At 37.8% G+C, this 15,413-nt stretch overlaps 1 protein-coding gene across 1 annotated transcript in view; it reads left to right on the top strand.

The window, feature by feature from the left end:
- Positions 1 to 10,690, top strand: part of LOC106532679 (nectin-1) — a gene marked incomplete in the record, with an annotated part of 94,703 nt that extends 84,013 nt beyond the window's left edge. Inside the window, 1 exon segment of the mRNA XM_014028809.1 lies at positions 10,591 to 10,690.
- Positions 10,691 to 15,413: the final 4,723 nt, after the last annotated feature.

Genomic DNA, 15,413 nt, shown 5'->3' with positions numbered 1-15,413 from the left:
AGAAGTCAGAACTGATCTAACCTGATGCCCTGTTAGCTGCCAGCACATCTCTCAACCTGCAGCACGGTGATGCTTTAACCCAAAACAAGCGAACGCAAAGATGAACCGGAGAGTTCAGGTCTCTGTGGACGAAGCAGCGCGGTTGCTAAGAGACGGTTACAGTAGCTCTAATTATTTTACCGTATTGTGTCTGGCTCATCCGACGTGACAGCCTGGATGAAGTCAAAGAACCGGTGTGTGCGCTATCAATAATGAAGACCTATACACAAGTCGGTTCGTTTAAAAGATTATTTGACACGCGCGAGGAAAAATAATGACATCCCCTGTTTGTGTGTGTGTGTGTGTGTGTGTGTGTGTGTTTGTGTGTGTGTGTGTGTGTGTGTGTGTGTGTGTGTGTGTGTGTGTGTGTGTCTAAATAAAACAAAGAGAAACGAGAAAACACTTGTCAGACGGCTAACTTACATACAACCGTTATTATTTTTTTATCTGTTTTTAATATTTGCAACCTGTGAACACAAACAACTCAATACTGGAAAAACTAGGAGTGGCAATGAGAAATTCTGACCCTTAGAAATGACATTTTATTTACTTTTATGTGATAAGATGTGGTGAAAGTGGGCTGACAAATCTCAGAATTTTATTTTTTCTCAACACATGAATCTAACCAAATCTTAAATAACCCTTTTAAAAATCACTGGACAGGTCAAACTTTAAAACAAACATGTTTTCTTTTGAGTCTCTGTTAGTTTAACCTCACAGCAGCAAGGAATGGATTTTTGGTTTTATTAGCACGTGAATAGATAAATGTAATATAAGCACCATCTTCACTCTTTTTGTTTTTAATTGCCAATGACTTTAACGGAAACTGGATGCCAAAGAAAAACACAGCAACGCCTCAATAAAGCCGACGCAGCGACTGTTGGAGATAATGAAGAGAACAGGAGTCAGCCGCTGCAGGTGGAGGCTGCTCGGAGAAGGAGGCTAATTAAAAGCTACATGTGAGACGCCGCCGCAGCTGCGCTAGCTGCCATTGGTTGCAGCGATTTTTACAAATTAGCAGACGAGCCGAGTCTTCCGATTCTAATGGGTTTATCAAGAGCATTGATGGTCTGAATACAACTTCCTGTCGCAGGCGTGCTCTGAATGCTCGCTGGGAGACACTGAAGTATGGATGATGATTTGTTAGAGAAAAATGGTGAAAGTTAGCGTCTTCACCTTTTTTTACATTTCTTGTGCTCAACTGGAGGTTTTAGATCTTATTTTTATGACCCCTGCACACGAAGTGGAGCTCAAATTATTTTCATACTGTTATTTTTTTCACTGATTTTTGGTCAATCGTAGCACGGAAACAGATCAAAATGAAATCTGGCAGCACTGTAGATGAGTCCAACCTATGCTGAACCAGCCAACATCTTTAAGATAGACCCCATAATTGAGGAGGGGGCTCCATCTGAAAAGGGTGTGTTTGGACATACAAAAATGCTTATAACTCAAAAACTATTCAACATATGAGCTTCAGGTTTATTTATTATTGTTTATCTCTGATGATGGACTATCCACCGAGCCCACCAAAAGAAAATTCCTTCTGTTGGTGGTTTTATGAGCGTGACAGTTGAAAGCTGTCTCTTATATGACAGCGCAGGTCTTAGGTTGAGTTTAAATGTGTGAGGGTGTTATCATGTGATTTATCCCCACCAATAAATTCTATTAGGAGCCTTTTTGTCTCACACATGGAGGAGAACGCTCCCATGAAAATCTAAATGATCCCTCAGAGCGGCCTTTTATTTTGAGGGATACAAATAAACCTGGAGAGTGCTGGAAAATTTCCAACAGAACAAACCAGAACTACAGAAGTTGACACTTGAAGAGAGGGTTTACAGTTAGATTCGAAGCGGTTTTCTCGCAATTGGTCACTCGTTGTGTCGACTGCTGTGGGGCCGAGTTGAAACCGGTAAAAGCTGCAAAAGCCACTTGTTATCTTTAACGCCCCTGCTGCCCACCAAGTCTCACTTTTAAACCTCCGTCCTCCAGGGTCGTTTTGACCCACAGAGAGCGGGAGGAAAAAAACAGCTGAAGTCTCAATATAAGGGAAACTTGTGTCTTTAAACAAAATGAAAGATGTGAACTCATCACTGTGTGACAAATACAAAATATTTGCACTGAAAGTAATTATCCTGTTGAGCAGATTTGATAGGAAAAGTCTGTTCCAACAAGAAACAAAACAGATAACATGTTTAATTTTCTTTTAAATTCTTAAATCAGCTTTTAAAATAAAAAAAAACGATGGTACAGGAGCAAAGCTGCTGACATTTCTTCATTTGCCTCTAGTTGTGAGTTAAATCTTTCAACAGAGTTGTTGTTCAGCGAGCCAAGGAACGAAGCACTAAAGAACACGCAGGGTGACAAAAATTCACATTTTCCATAAAAAAACACAGTTCACCTTTAGTCTGAAACTTGAAAGTAATCAGTGAAATAAATCAGCCAACTCTTAATCGTGTTTTTTTTCCCTTGCATCCTTTCGCTGTGACAGAATTATTACATTATCTGATATGAAAACTTATTTGAGCCCCACTTTCCCCCCAAGGTTACGTTATCTACTCAATATACCGGTACTTAAAATGACTTCAAGGTGAGTCAGATTTCATTTAGATTAACGCTCGCTATTAAATGTATGCATTTATGGTTCTTTTCTTGTACAAAGTTGGACAGAAATCCTGAAACTTCCGATGTGATGTGAAGTGAAACATCCTGAACTACAGGAGCAGCTTAGTTTGTTTAACTGAAGCTCGCTGTTTTATTCTGAGTCAGCCGTGTTTTATCTGTTCAAATAGATTTGTGAATTTGTTTTTGCTTGTGTTTGATTTACAGTCTGAAGTTTATATGAGTTTGGAGTTAATGGAAGAATGTTAAGTAAAATGTGGCGTCATTTGAGCGAGTTTTGGACTCAGCTTTGAAAATTACATCAGCTCTGATGTCCTTTTCAGAGACATCAGACATGGTTCGGGTATGATGATGACACCTGGGTTAAAATTAAATTCCAGAAAGTCCAGCATTTCACTGATCACATCAACTCTGTGGATAAATATATAAAGTTCACATGAGAGGATGTAAAAAAATGGCAGGTTGGCGTTCCTGGACTGTGATGTCTCAGTTTCGGATGGAGGACGGTTGAAAACTGACGTGTATTGCAAACCCACCCACACAGCCCAGTGTGTTTTGACTCCCATCACCCACTGGAACACACGTTAGGAGTCATCAGGACTCTGTACCGCAGAGCAGACAGGGTCCCCACAAACCCAGGAGCCAGGGAGAAAGCAGACAAGAAACCCAAACAGGACTCCAGCCAACAACCAGGTGAAAATGAAGACCCTAAACCCAGACCCAAACCAGTCATCATTCCATATGTGGCTGGAGTTTCAGAGAAACTGAGACATTTATTCTCTAAACATGACCTCCCAGTGGCTTTCAAACCCCAAAACACATTACAGCAAAGCTCACCCCCAAAGATCCAGTTCCCCAGCAAAAACAGAGTAATATTGTGTATGCTGTTAAGTGTCAGGAGGACTGTGATCAGTTGTACATCGRGGAAACAAAGCARCCAYTGTTCAAAAGAATGGTCCAACACAGAMGWGCWACATCATCAGGCCAGGAYTCTGCAGTTTACACTCATCTACAGGCCAGCGATCTCTCTTTCAGAGATGAAGATGTTCTCATTCTTGATAGAGAGGAACGTTGGTTTGAGAGAGGAGTAAAGGAAGCCATTTTTGTGAAGACAACCCATCCACCATTAAACAGAGGTGGAGGCCTTCATGTCCAGTTGTCCTCCTCCTACAATGATGTGATTGCAAGTATGGCTCCGCCCCCTGTGAGCAAAAGGTGTGAATCAGGGCCCCAACGATAGTCAGGTGATGGAGCACATGATCCTCTATGAACAATAGAGCCAATCAAGCCACTAACAATCTATTGTTTGGCTGATGGCCCTCTTTTGCATGTGACTAACCTGTTTGTCCATGTGGAGGCGGAGCTTATAAGGCCGAGTTCACCTGAAACTCCTCAGACTGAAGAAGTCTCTTGGAGAAGAGATGAAACATTTTATTAAAGAAGAACCCATCCAGAGGACCTACTTATTGTTTTATTTATTTTTTTTGTTTTTGTCCATTAAATACTTAAAAATTTTGTTTTTTATGTTTTTTTACTTGAAAACATTTTACAACTGGCCACCCATCTCTTCATTTTACCCCCATGCAACCACACAGAAAGCACTCCTACCTCATGCTAGTTCATTCTTCACATTTAAATAAATATTTGACCTTCTTCCATTAAAGATCAACTTTGCCTTTAATTTCCCATCAGATTCTATTGCACATCTTCAGACGAGCCAGTAACCTTAAATATGAGGAGCTGCTGGGCTCACTGCCTGGAGTTTGAGGCATTTAAATTTACAGCTGCTTAGGATCAGCCTGAGGTGAAGAAAGAACCAGAGTCATAAAAAAGCAAGAAAGACAACAACAATAATAATAAACATATCAAAATAAATAAAAAGGTCAAACTGTGGTCATTAGACTTTCAAATTGTTTTCTTCTAAACTGAAAATGCTCATTTGAAAAACTGTTTTATGCAGTTTCAATAGTAAAATGTTCGAGCCAGGAAATATGTTTCCCTCAAATAAACAGTTTTTAGAATTTGTTGGTGATCTTTAATAATTATTTATAATAAATATATTTTATTTAGATTTAATGTTAACTGAAAAGCTAAAAAAACAGCTCATTTTAAATATTTGTTCTGTCCTTTGTTTTAGGTTTTGGTCAAAAACAGCAGAAAACCACAATAATAAAAAATATTTTTTCTTGTTTTCGTCTTTTTTCAGGTTTGGTTTGAATTGCAGATTAAATCATTTAAATTCCCCAACGAATAATTATTTCACTTTAGAACTCCTAATGTGGTGAATACCTGAATTTGATCTGCAAATAAATCAATTTATTAAAAATAAAACTATGATGGCCAATTAGACTTTTGGAATGAACATTAATAAAATGCTGAGATTCTGAAATGACCACAGATGAAAGTGGGCTGGTACCATCTGGTACCGCTGAAAGATTCTGCTTCCTTATGCAGAACTGGAAGAAGAAAGAAGCTCAAGGGAATTCAAAAATTAAAAATATAAAGAAATGAAGAAAATCATTGATGTTGATATTATTGAAAATGATATTATTTTGTTTATAAACTGAGCTTTGATTAAATTAAAACCAAAGTTTCTACAATCCTCATTCACTGAATTAAAACAAGCATTAACAAAAAAAAACCTTTGTCCCACAGATAATCCTAATCCAGAAACAGTTTTATTTCACTTCCTAATTAAAGTAAAAATATTTATAATAAGGGGGAAATAACTGATTGTCTTACTTTGTAAAATACTCTCAAATGTTTGTTGCATCACAGGTAACAAGTGAAAAACTCGGGATTAAAATTGACTGCTTTGACTTTTTAAACCTGCCTTTTTTTTTTTTTTTGCTAGTTTCACCCATTAAACAAAGACGTTTAAATTAGCTACAATTAGTTCAAGTGAATAAAACTTTCAAGGTTTGGAAAATGTTTTTATTTTTAACAGACTGAAATCTTTGACTGATGAAAAAGCTAATTAAATAATTTGTCAACATCCAAATTGTAAAGTTTTTATTTGACCGCCAATGCTCAGAAGCTCCTTAAAAAGTTACTCAGAAACAAACAAACTTTCAGTCTGTCTGTATTTGAAGGTAAAAATAAAACGTGCTTTTCACTGAAAACCATTTTCCAAAATGTCAGCGTTGTTGAAAGATATGAAAATGTCTGCTTCATCTTAGTGGGAATGCATTTTTGTAAATGACTAGTTTGACATTTTGGTGAAGATGCAAATTTTCATTTTTGAGTTGTTTCTGAAAGGTAAATATTTGCTGCGGTCAATTTAGCGTATACAGTAGATGTGATAAAAATCAGCTCGGATGTTTACAAAGGTGACATATGTCTGCTGTCTGCTGCCAATGCATAGAGATTATTTTAACTTTATTATTACCACACTATTCACTTGTTTGTTGGTGGTTTAAGTTATGCAAAAAAAATAGATAAATCACAAAAACAAAACAATGAAGATCAATGGAATTTACAAAAAAAACATGAGAAAACCTCATCAAAAACAAAACATATTAACAAATTCAAATAATATTTGATTTGATTTGACCAATTTGTTTGAAATCATTACTTTTACTTTTATTTTGTTACATTTCAAACCTAATAATTATACTTTTATTTCTTTACTTTAAAATTTAACACCTAGTTACTCGTTACAAATGAAATATGTCTGAACTCGTCATGAGTGGAGTTGTTTCTGCACTCTAGAACAATTAAGTGTGAAATTTACTCAACCAAGTCATGTCAACTGGTTTAGAGTAAATTCAGCAGTTTTTTCTTAGAATGTGTACAAGTACTTTTACTTACCCGATTTTTTTGAACAGTTCTCATCAGTGAAATTTATTTTAACCAAAGTCATTTTCTGTTAAGTTTTTTTTTTTTACTTTTACTTAGTTATTTTCTAAGTACTTTAGAGACCTCCGAAAAAGAATAAAAAAATCAGAAATTTGAATTGTAGACATTTAAACTGTCCTTTTCTTACTTTTTTATAAACTACATTTGATAGACTTAAGGTTAGTATTGGGAAATATACTTAGTTTATAATAAAAAAGTGTACAGACTATAAGTATATATCTAGTTCACAAGTATAGGAAAATTGTACTTGTGCATAGTTTAAACATAGCAAACTAAGAAAAGGAAAAATGACAAAAGTATACTTAAAGTATACTTTTTATAAACTGTAATGGACAAAATTTACTATAGTATAAGGAAGGTATACTGAAAAGTATAAGTCTAAGACTAGTAGTGCTGGTGCAATGGCAGTATAGGAAAAGTGTATTTTAAATATATTACAGCAAACTGTAACAGTATAGTATTACAGTAACAAAATGTGAACAGTAAACGTAAAATATGCTTTTTACAGAATATTTAATATTTTTCTGACATTTGAATTCTCTAACTTCTCTAAAACTTTCAAATCTTAAGCTCTTCTTACCCCTCAGCTGTATTTCCCACATAAACAGTAATAGTTTTGTTTCTCTCACTGCTAAAAGACTTATAATAAGTTTCTCTTAAATCACCCCAGAACACAGAGCTTCGTCGGCTTATTATGACTTATTTTTCACATGAAGCTCTAATTCTCCTGTTGCTGTGTTTTCTATCTCCAAAATGTTGCTTCTGTGGAACTTAATTTCCCCCCGGATTGGATTAATAACATATTCTGATTCTGAGGCCCTTGTTTATGGTCAAACCATGATGAAAGTCATTTTCAGAACTTTTCAAACAAAAGTCTCCCAGCTTCAGACTTCATCCAGACTGTCAGTGCGAACACATCCGGGTGCCGATGTGAGGAAGTCATTCTGCAGAATGAAACTATGAGTTTGAGTCAAACCTTTGTCAGCAGTTTGTGAAATATTCAGATCTGAAACCCAAATGTCTTGGGAGGGAGAAAAAATAAAATAAAAATATAAAACCTGCTCCACAGACTGCTGGTTTTAATTTTGCTTCAATTCACAGAGGGCTTCTCAGCAAGCAGAGCCATTAATAACCTGACAAGGAAGAAAATGTTCTTGAGCAGCCTGAACGGTCCTTGATACTGACCTGAAACAAATAAGCTTTTTAAGACTTCAGTCAGTGTCTCCAGTATTTGTGTCGGGGCCGGTTTATTTGTACGTCTCTTACTGTGAAAATATCGCTTCACCTTCACACAGAGCTGCGTCCCCTTTTGTCTTTGTGGGATCCACTGCACTTATGTCACCATTCATCTCTCACCTTGTCAGCTTGTGTTTCTGGACCTTTTGTTTGAGTGAAATCTCGTAAACGGCATGTGTAATCTTAAAAAAAGAAATAAAATAGAAAGCGTAGATTTAACAGCAAAAGTAATGCTGTTTTAGGGTAGTTTGCTTCAGTGCTTCCCTAATATCTTCCCCCAAATATTACCCATGTTTTTTGTGTGCGTTGCTTTATATTTCTTCAAATAATGTACTATATGATCAGGAGGTTGACATTTATTTGTTTTTGATTGTGCTGTGGTTTCATCGCCTTGCAAACCATTTTCAGAGCCGGGATCATCGTTTTCGTAGATGTAGAAATGCTTGAGGAAGACTCGTGAGTTTCATTTTTTATCATCTTTTCCTTTTTTCTTCTTCCATGAACGTCATTCCTTATTCTCACATCAGCATGCATTTGTGATCCTTTTTTTTTTTCAATTGTTACGTTTGGTACTCATTTAAACTTTAAACTTTCTGTATTTTTCAGTTTTAGTCATTATTCCCCACAAAACTTGGTAAAATAGTTGACAGTTCCTGCAGCCACTCGTGGATGTAAGTTATTTTAAAACATGAGAGGAACAAATAAAGAAGGAGAAAACATACACATTTTGGATTTTTGTGAATTTTCTTAAGCCTTGACAGGGTAGACATTAACAGTCCAGCATTCCTTGGGGGGGNTATATAAAATTCACTTTTTAGTTTTAGATCATGAAATAATACCATTCCCTCATCAAGAACAAACCCAGAGTGTTGATTCGACTCATTCATGCATGTTTGAGAAATCCTTGAATCTCCTGTGGAGATGCCTAAAGACTTGCTGGTACAAAGCTCCGCCTATTGTACAAAGCTCCTCCCTGGAGCTCAGTCTGCAGCCAAGCTCCCGCCTCACAGATAACCCCTCCCCCGAAGCATTGTTTGAAAATGTGCTGAAGTGGGAGTGCCAGAAATGGAAGGAGATTCTTAAAGATGCAGAGGCTAATTTCAAGGTGTTCAGATAGGCTGTGAAGCAAATATATACAGAAGTTTCATAACAACAGAAGGTAACATAGTTACTTGATTGTGATATAGAATTAAATGCATAATACCCCCCTTAAAGCAGGGGCGGTTCTAGGGGCGGGGCCACAGGGGCATTGGCCCYGGCTGAAATCTGATTGGCCCCCTGAAGTGCCCCTGTCCTGTCACTCATCTGTCCTTTACCTGGGGGGTGATGATGGTGGATGCAGTTCCATGTTCAAACACTAGTTGCGCTAATGAGTCAAATAGTAAAGTCCAGAATGAATCAAGCTGACAGAATTCTTCTTCTCTTCTTAAAATGTGAAAAATCCTGCAAAAAAGTATTTCAACTGACAAACGATGGCTGGATTTTCTCACATGTTGTGTGTTTGAAAATATTTTATCTATGTACAGTAAAATGTATGAAAAACTGGTGAGGAGAATTTACTGTGCAAGTTTTTTGGTACCGCTATACAATCAAGCTCCCCTTATAGATGGCTTATAAAGAGTTTATAAATAGGTTATTAATTAATTTGTAAAGTTTACACTTCATAAATCATTAATAAATGAAACTGGACAATTATGTCTTTTTCTCATCCTTAATTATTGCATAATAAACACTTATTAATAATTTTTAAAGTGTTTACAGATTAATTAATAACCTATCTATAAACTCTTTAAAAATCATCTATAAGGGGGGCCTTGTGGTACTTTTTTTTTAAATTACATCACCTTTCAAGTGTTTGAAGTGTAAAATGTATACACTGGGAATTTGTGTGAAAGGATGTTGAACAAAGACTTGGCACCTCAATGAATATTGTGGCCCCTTGATGGCCCCTTGCTCAGAAAATTCCTAGATCCGCCACTGCCTTAAAGGAATGCATATGTCACTCCTTCTTTCGTTTTACACTAAAATTGTCTTATTTTTTTAATGACTTTTAACTATTTTAGTCTGACATAAATCTAATTATATCAATGCTTCACTGGAGAGTATTCCTTTTTTCTGTTTCATGATGAAAGCTCGATGAGATGAGACTTTAATAAACATTTTTTAAACTTTTGTGAAGATGTGATCTTCTGTCTGAGCTGCCTGTGCTCCTTCAACGCTCTTGTTGTGATTCGCTGTCAGACGGAGCTTCGCGCTGCCACACAGACACCTGTTGCTGCAGGACGTCATGGTCACAAACAGGAACGAGACGTTCTGTGAAGAGTGCTGTAAAAACAATTTGAAAGAAAAAAAAATACTTTTGTAAAAGAAAATCTTTTAAATGAACTCATTTAACAAAACGGACAAAATAAGTCACAACTATTTGATTAACTTTACTGAAGAACAACCAAGTACATAATTTGAGCATTTTTCTTACCTTTAACTCATTTTCACTCTTATTTTGCACCTTTGAGATCAGTGAAATAACCCTCGAGTTCAAACTGTTTGTAGCCGTTTCCTCACATATGTCAAATTTAGTGCCACATCTGGTGGTTAGGACCTGCTCCAACAGTATTCCTTTATTGTGACATAAAATTAACTGTGTGTAATATTTAGCTGTCACAATTTTCAAATTAACTTTAATAAAAACTTATTTATAATCATGATTACTCCGCACAAAGATGCAAATTCCTGATGAGAACATATGGACTTCTGGGTTTAATTAGAGTTTAAGTCTTTAAATCCTCCGCTGTGAAACGTAACGTTCTGTTTCATTGTTTTGTGGTTTTCTTGCAGGAATCTGGGAGGCATCCAGAAGAGCTGCTGAACCCAGCTGAGTACATGAGCTACCAACGCACCTGCAACGTGGAACCCGTCCCCGAGTCCCAGCCCGCCCCCGCTTACCCTCCCGTGACGTTCCTGCCTCAGCACGCCTACGCCCAGCACCCGTCCAACGAGCCCATGTACTCCAACACCGGCTTCCCCGCCCACGGCCCCCGGGCCCCGTTCACCTTCCCCAAGGAGCAGTCCGTGTGATGAGCGGCGCGACGTCTTTTGTCCAATCGGTAAAAAGGCCACTCCACAAAACGCTTGGTGAAATTCAAAGCGGAGTGGATGTGCATCCGTCCCCCCCCCCTCCCCCACCCCACCGTGCTTTTGTTTCTTCTCTAGTCTTAAACCCCCTGTGGGCTCTCACCTCCCAGATGAAAGTGTAGCTCGCTCCCCTGTGTATTGTGCGCTGCCTGCTCCACTGGACCCCGGTCACCTTGTAATGTTAGCTTAGCTGCCTCTAACCGCCTGCCTCCACCACTTTAGCCTTCACCCCTCGTAGGCGCCCACACATCCTGTTTGCTCTCCATCGCTTCCTCACCTTTGAATAGTTTTACTTTTTGCCCACCATCTAATCATGTACAGGAAATGCCACTCAAGATTTTTGCTCTTCCCCTTTTTTTTAACTATTCCTGCAGTGTTAGTCACTTTTTATAGGAATGCCCCTTTTTTATTTGTTTCGTTTCTGTTTTGCTCTCAACCATCTGCTTGCTTAAAAGTACTATACTGTATTTGTGATCAGGTGTTTTTTTTTAGTGGGAAGAAAAGCAAAATAATTGCTATTAATGTGTAAAACTAAGGATCTATAACGACATGGGCTGCTCCACTAATTACAGTTAATGACAGGGTTGATATGTGAGGTTGTGAATTGGCAGCCCTTCAGCTCAATCTTTCATTATCTTTCCAAACAGATTTCAGAGTTAAGCTATTTCGGACTATTAAAACAGAATGTTATCATCTTTTTAACAAGGCAAAAATCAAAGGGCTTCAACTCCAACAGCATCTGCTTTCATCTCCTCTCCCTGCATTTTTTATCCATCCAGATCAATATTATTTATTATCTACCAGTAGTTGCCAAAGACATTCTTTCAGCTGTTTGCTTTCTCGCCAACATTTACATTAAAGCTATCTCATTTCATGGGAAATAAACAGATTATTGTTGACTGTCAATGTTGCTACATTGTCCCAGCTTTACTATATGCTGGATTTTCCATAATTTCATGTAAAAAAAAACAAAGTTTGTTACAGAGATTGAGGCTCTTTCGGGGGTCAAACAGGGTTTTTTCCTATTACAGGTGTAAAAAGTGAAGACAATCACAAAGCTGGCTTGTCCACTGAAAAATAAACAGGTCAGTTAAAGTTAGAAGTTTGTTGTTTATGTTCATAGCTAAAGGAAACTAATTTTTCATGGACACTTTGAACATATTTAAATGTTTTAAGAATATAATTTGTACTAATTAAACTTAGTTTCAAATCACTCAGAATTGAAAATAGCTTGCAACTGTATTTTTATAGAATGATTAGTTAGATACACTTATTTTCAGAGTCCACTGTGACTTTCAGGCCATACATAAGCTAATGTTGCTCAGGGTGGAATCTCACTGGGCTGTGACTGTTGGAGACTCAGATTTGTTAGAAAAAAAGTGTTTGTGGTCGAGCAACCAGCAAGTTGTGTGAATGTGTTTTGTGCAACCAGGTTTTGAAAATGACATTTTTTGTGTGCATGACCTGCAAAACTGTATTCTAGGCCATGCACATTCATTTGTTGCCCACTTCTGCCCACATTGAACTTACCTGGGCTACACGGTACCTACCTGATACCTACCTGGTTCTAACAGGTACTGTTATGTCCCTTTTCCACTAAAGCGCCTCGACAGCATGGTGGTTTTCCATTACACTTCAGTAACAGCTATAGTGGGTGGGTTCATCGTAAAGTTGGGCAGTCCCAGAGTCCGAAAATTGATGCCTCACACCTTACCATCTGGTGGCGGTAATGCTCCATCAAGGTATGTGCCAGCCACCATTAACGTAGTAGAAGAAGAAGACAAAAGATACACAACACAACAATGGAGGACTAGCGTTGTTATTGCAAATAGTGGATCAGGTTGTTGTGAGAGTAGTTTTTGTGACACAACAGGTGACTCCGCCCCCTAACCAATCAGTGACCGACAGTCTTCTGACGTCGCACTTTCAGACCAGCACGGTACGCTTGGAACCACAGCGAAGTACGTTCAGAAAAGAGTCTGGTTCCAAGAATCCTTGGAAAAGCTTTGGGACCGTGGAGAGCCAAGTCGAACCGTGCTGCAGTGGTGCTAGTAAAAAAGAGGCATTAGAGTTCCAACAGGGTCTGGTTTGTGTTGTGGAATGACTTGTTACATACCAACTAAGTAGATGAAAGCCAAGTTAGTACCTGGTAAGTACTAGGTAAATACCAAGTAGACATTTGGTTTAGAGCAGGGGTTTCATGAGCGATACGATGGCCCTCAAAGGGCCAGTTACAATTAACTTTGACGTTTCATGTTTAACTTCAGCTAAATGCGAAACATGTTTTATTAGTCTCATCGCTATGGCTGCGCACTGCTAACAAGCAATAACTGAGCTCTACTTGGTATTTCCTGCATAGAAACAGCGTTTTGCCACATCTTATGAACACTGAAAATTACTACGTGTACGACTGACTAAATGTGAAATAATACACAAATACTATTAAAAGTAAAATTAGGTGAGTTTTACTCACTGATGAGTTGTGGTGAGTAGTTTTGAACTCTCCCATTTTCCCACAGGGAATTCGCATGCATAACCGACATGCATTATGGGAGATGTAGTTTATGGACAAAGACATTATTACTAAATTGCTCCGTTACTTAAAGTCAACAAGTATTATTTTTCAACTTTTAAATTTATGTATTTTGTTGCATTTAATCGTAAATTTTAAGTTTCATATAAAAGCAATTTTTACATTATATAAAAAACATTATTATTTTATTAATTTATCAAAAGGAAAAAATTGTATAGGTCCTCTGGACGGGTTCTTCTTTAATGMAACGTTTCGTCTCTCTTCCAAGAGACTTCTTCAGTCTCGTCCCTTCGCTGCTTTTCAAAGATTGTAAAATTCTTTAAGACCTGCCGCTTTTCATGCTTATAAAAATCTGCAGAAAAGTGAGCAAGCAGTTCAGTTACATCCTGTTGACTTGTCCTGATGCATCTCAGTAATCCAGGTAAAAAATCAAAAAGAAAAAAATTGTATAGGTCTTCTGGACGGGTTCTTCTCTAATGAAACGTTTCGTCTCTCCTCCAAGAGACTTCTTCAATCTGAGAGTTTCAGGCAAAATTCAGGCTTTTAAGCCCTGCCTCCATGTGACTGATGCTCACATCACATGGCTATCGTTGACACCTAATTAACACCTATTGTTAACAGGGGGCAGAGTGATACTGGCAATAGCCGCACTGTAGGAGGGGGACAACTGAAAACGGAGGCCTCCACCTCTGTTTAATGATGGACGGTCTTTCTTCACAAAAATGGCTTCTTTTTAGTTCATCAGTTGTCCCCCTCCTACAGCGCTGCCACTGCCAGTATCACTCCACCCCTGTTAACAATAGGTGTTAATTAGGTGTCAACGATAGCCATGTGATGTGAGTATCAGTCACCTGGAGGCAGGACTCAAAAGCCTGAATTTTGCCTGAAACTCTCAGAYTGAAGAAGTCTCTTGGAGGAGAGACTAAACGTTTCATTAGAGAAGAACCCGTCCAGAAGACCTATACAATTTTTTTCTTTTGATTTTTTACCTGGATTACTGAGATGCATCAGGCCATTTATTGATTTATCTTCGGATGCAGGGGTTCCCCTCTTGGCAGACCAGACAGGAGTCAACTTTGGGCCACATTTGGCCTGCAGGCCCGCAGTTTGACACGTGGTTTAGAGCAATGGTTAAAATTACACATCAACATTGGACATAGAGACACTGCACACACTTCAACCTACTGGAGGGCACTTTCAAATTGAAGACAGGCAGCTTTATAATACTGATAATAATGATCATCTGCGAGTCTTAGCCCTTACAGAACCCTGTGTGAATGTTGTGAGACAATTGGGTGACCTCCATTCGACCTGTGTTAGCCAACTAGTCGCAGCCCAGTGAGACCCTGCCTTTCATCAGCCAGTTCCAGGATACCGCCTCGTGCACACAAGCCCCACAGACACAACAAATTTACATCAACTGAAAGTTCACCTCTTTTTGCCATGTCAGATGTATGTTTGAAAAGAAAAAAAGGAAATACTTTGTGTTTGTGCTTGATGTGAATTATAAAAAAATCTGAAAATCCTGAAGATGTTGAAAGGTATTTTAGTGTTTACTCATAAATGGTGGTGGTGGTTAATGGGTTAAAGTTAAAACCCGTGAGACTTTCTCCTGTCCTCACCTTGTTGTCTTGCAAAACGGCTCAATATGTGTGCTAGCATTTAGTTCAAGCAGTGGTGTCCGGTTTGAGCCGCTGAAGGAGTTTATTATTGCTGTACCTGCTGTGTGAATAAAACACTGAAACACATTGTTGTCTTTTTGTGACACGTTAAATGATTAATGCGATCCTTCCTCCTTATTTTATTCTTTTTTTCATTATTATTGTTGTCAACAATTATTATGTGTAAGTGCTTCTTCCTGACTTTGGCATTTACACATATTATTGTTTTTGTATTAATTTCAAAATGTTGTAAAATAATTGCAATATTCTTTTTTTCACACTTAACATTTTTTTGTAATAAATTACATTTTTTTTTACATTTGCAAACATAC

The sequence above is a fragment of the Austrofundulus limnaeus genome, unplaced genomic scaffold (assembly GCF_001266775.1).
Source record: "Austrofundulus limnaeus strain Quisiro unplaced genomic scaffold, Austrofundulus_limnaeus-1.0 Scaffold810, whole genome shotgun sequence".
NCBI classification, from domain to species: Eukaryota; Metazoa; Chordata; class Actinopteri; order Cyprinodontiformes; family Rivulidae; genus Austrofundulus; species Austrofundulus limnaeus.
This window is presented reverse-complemented; position numbering and strand designations above follow the sequence as displayed.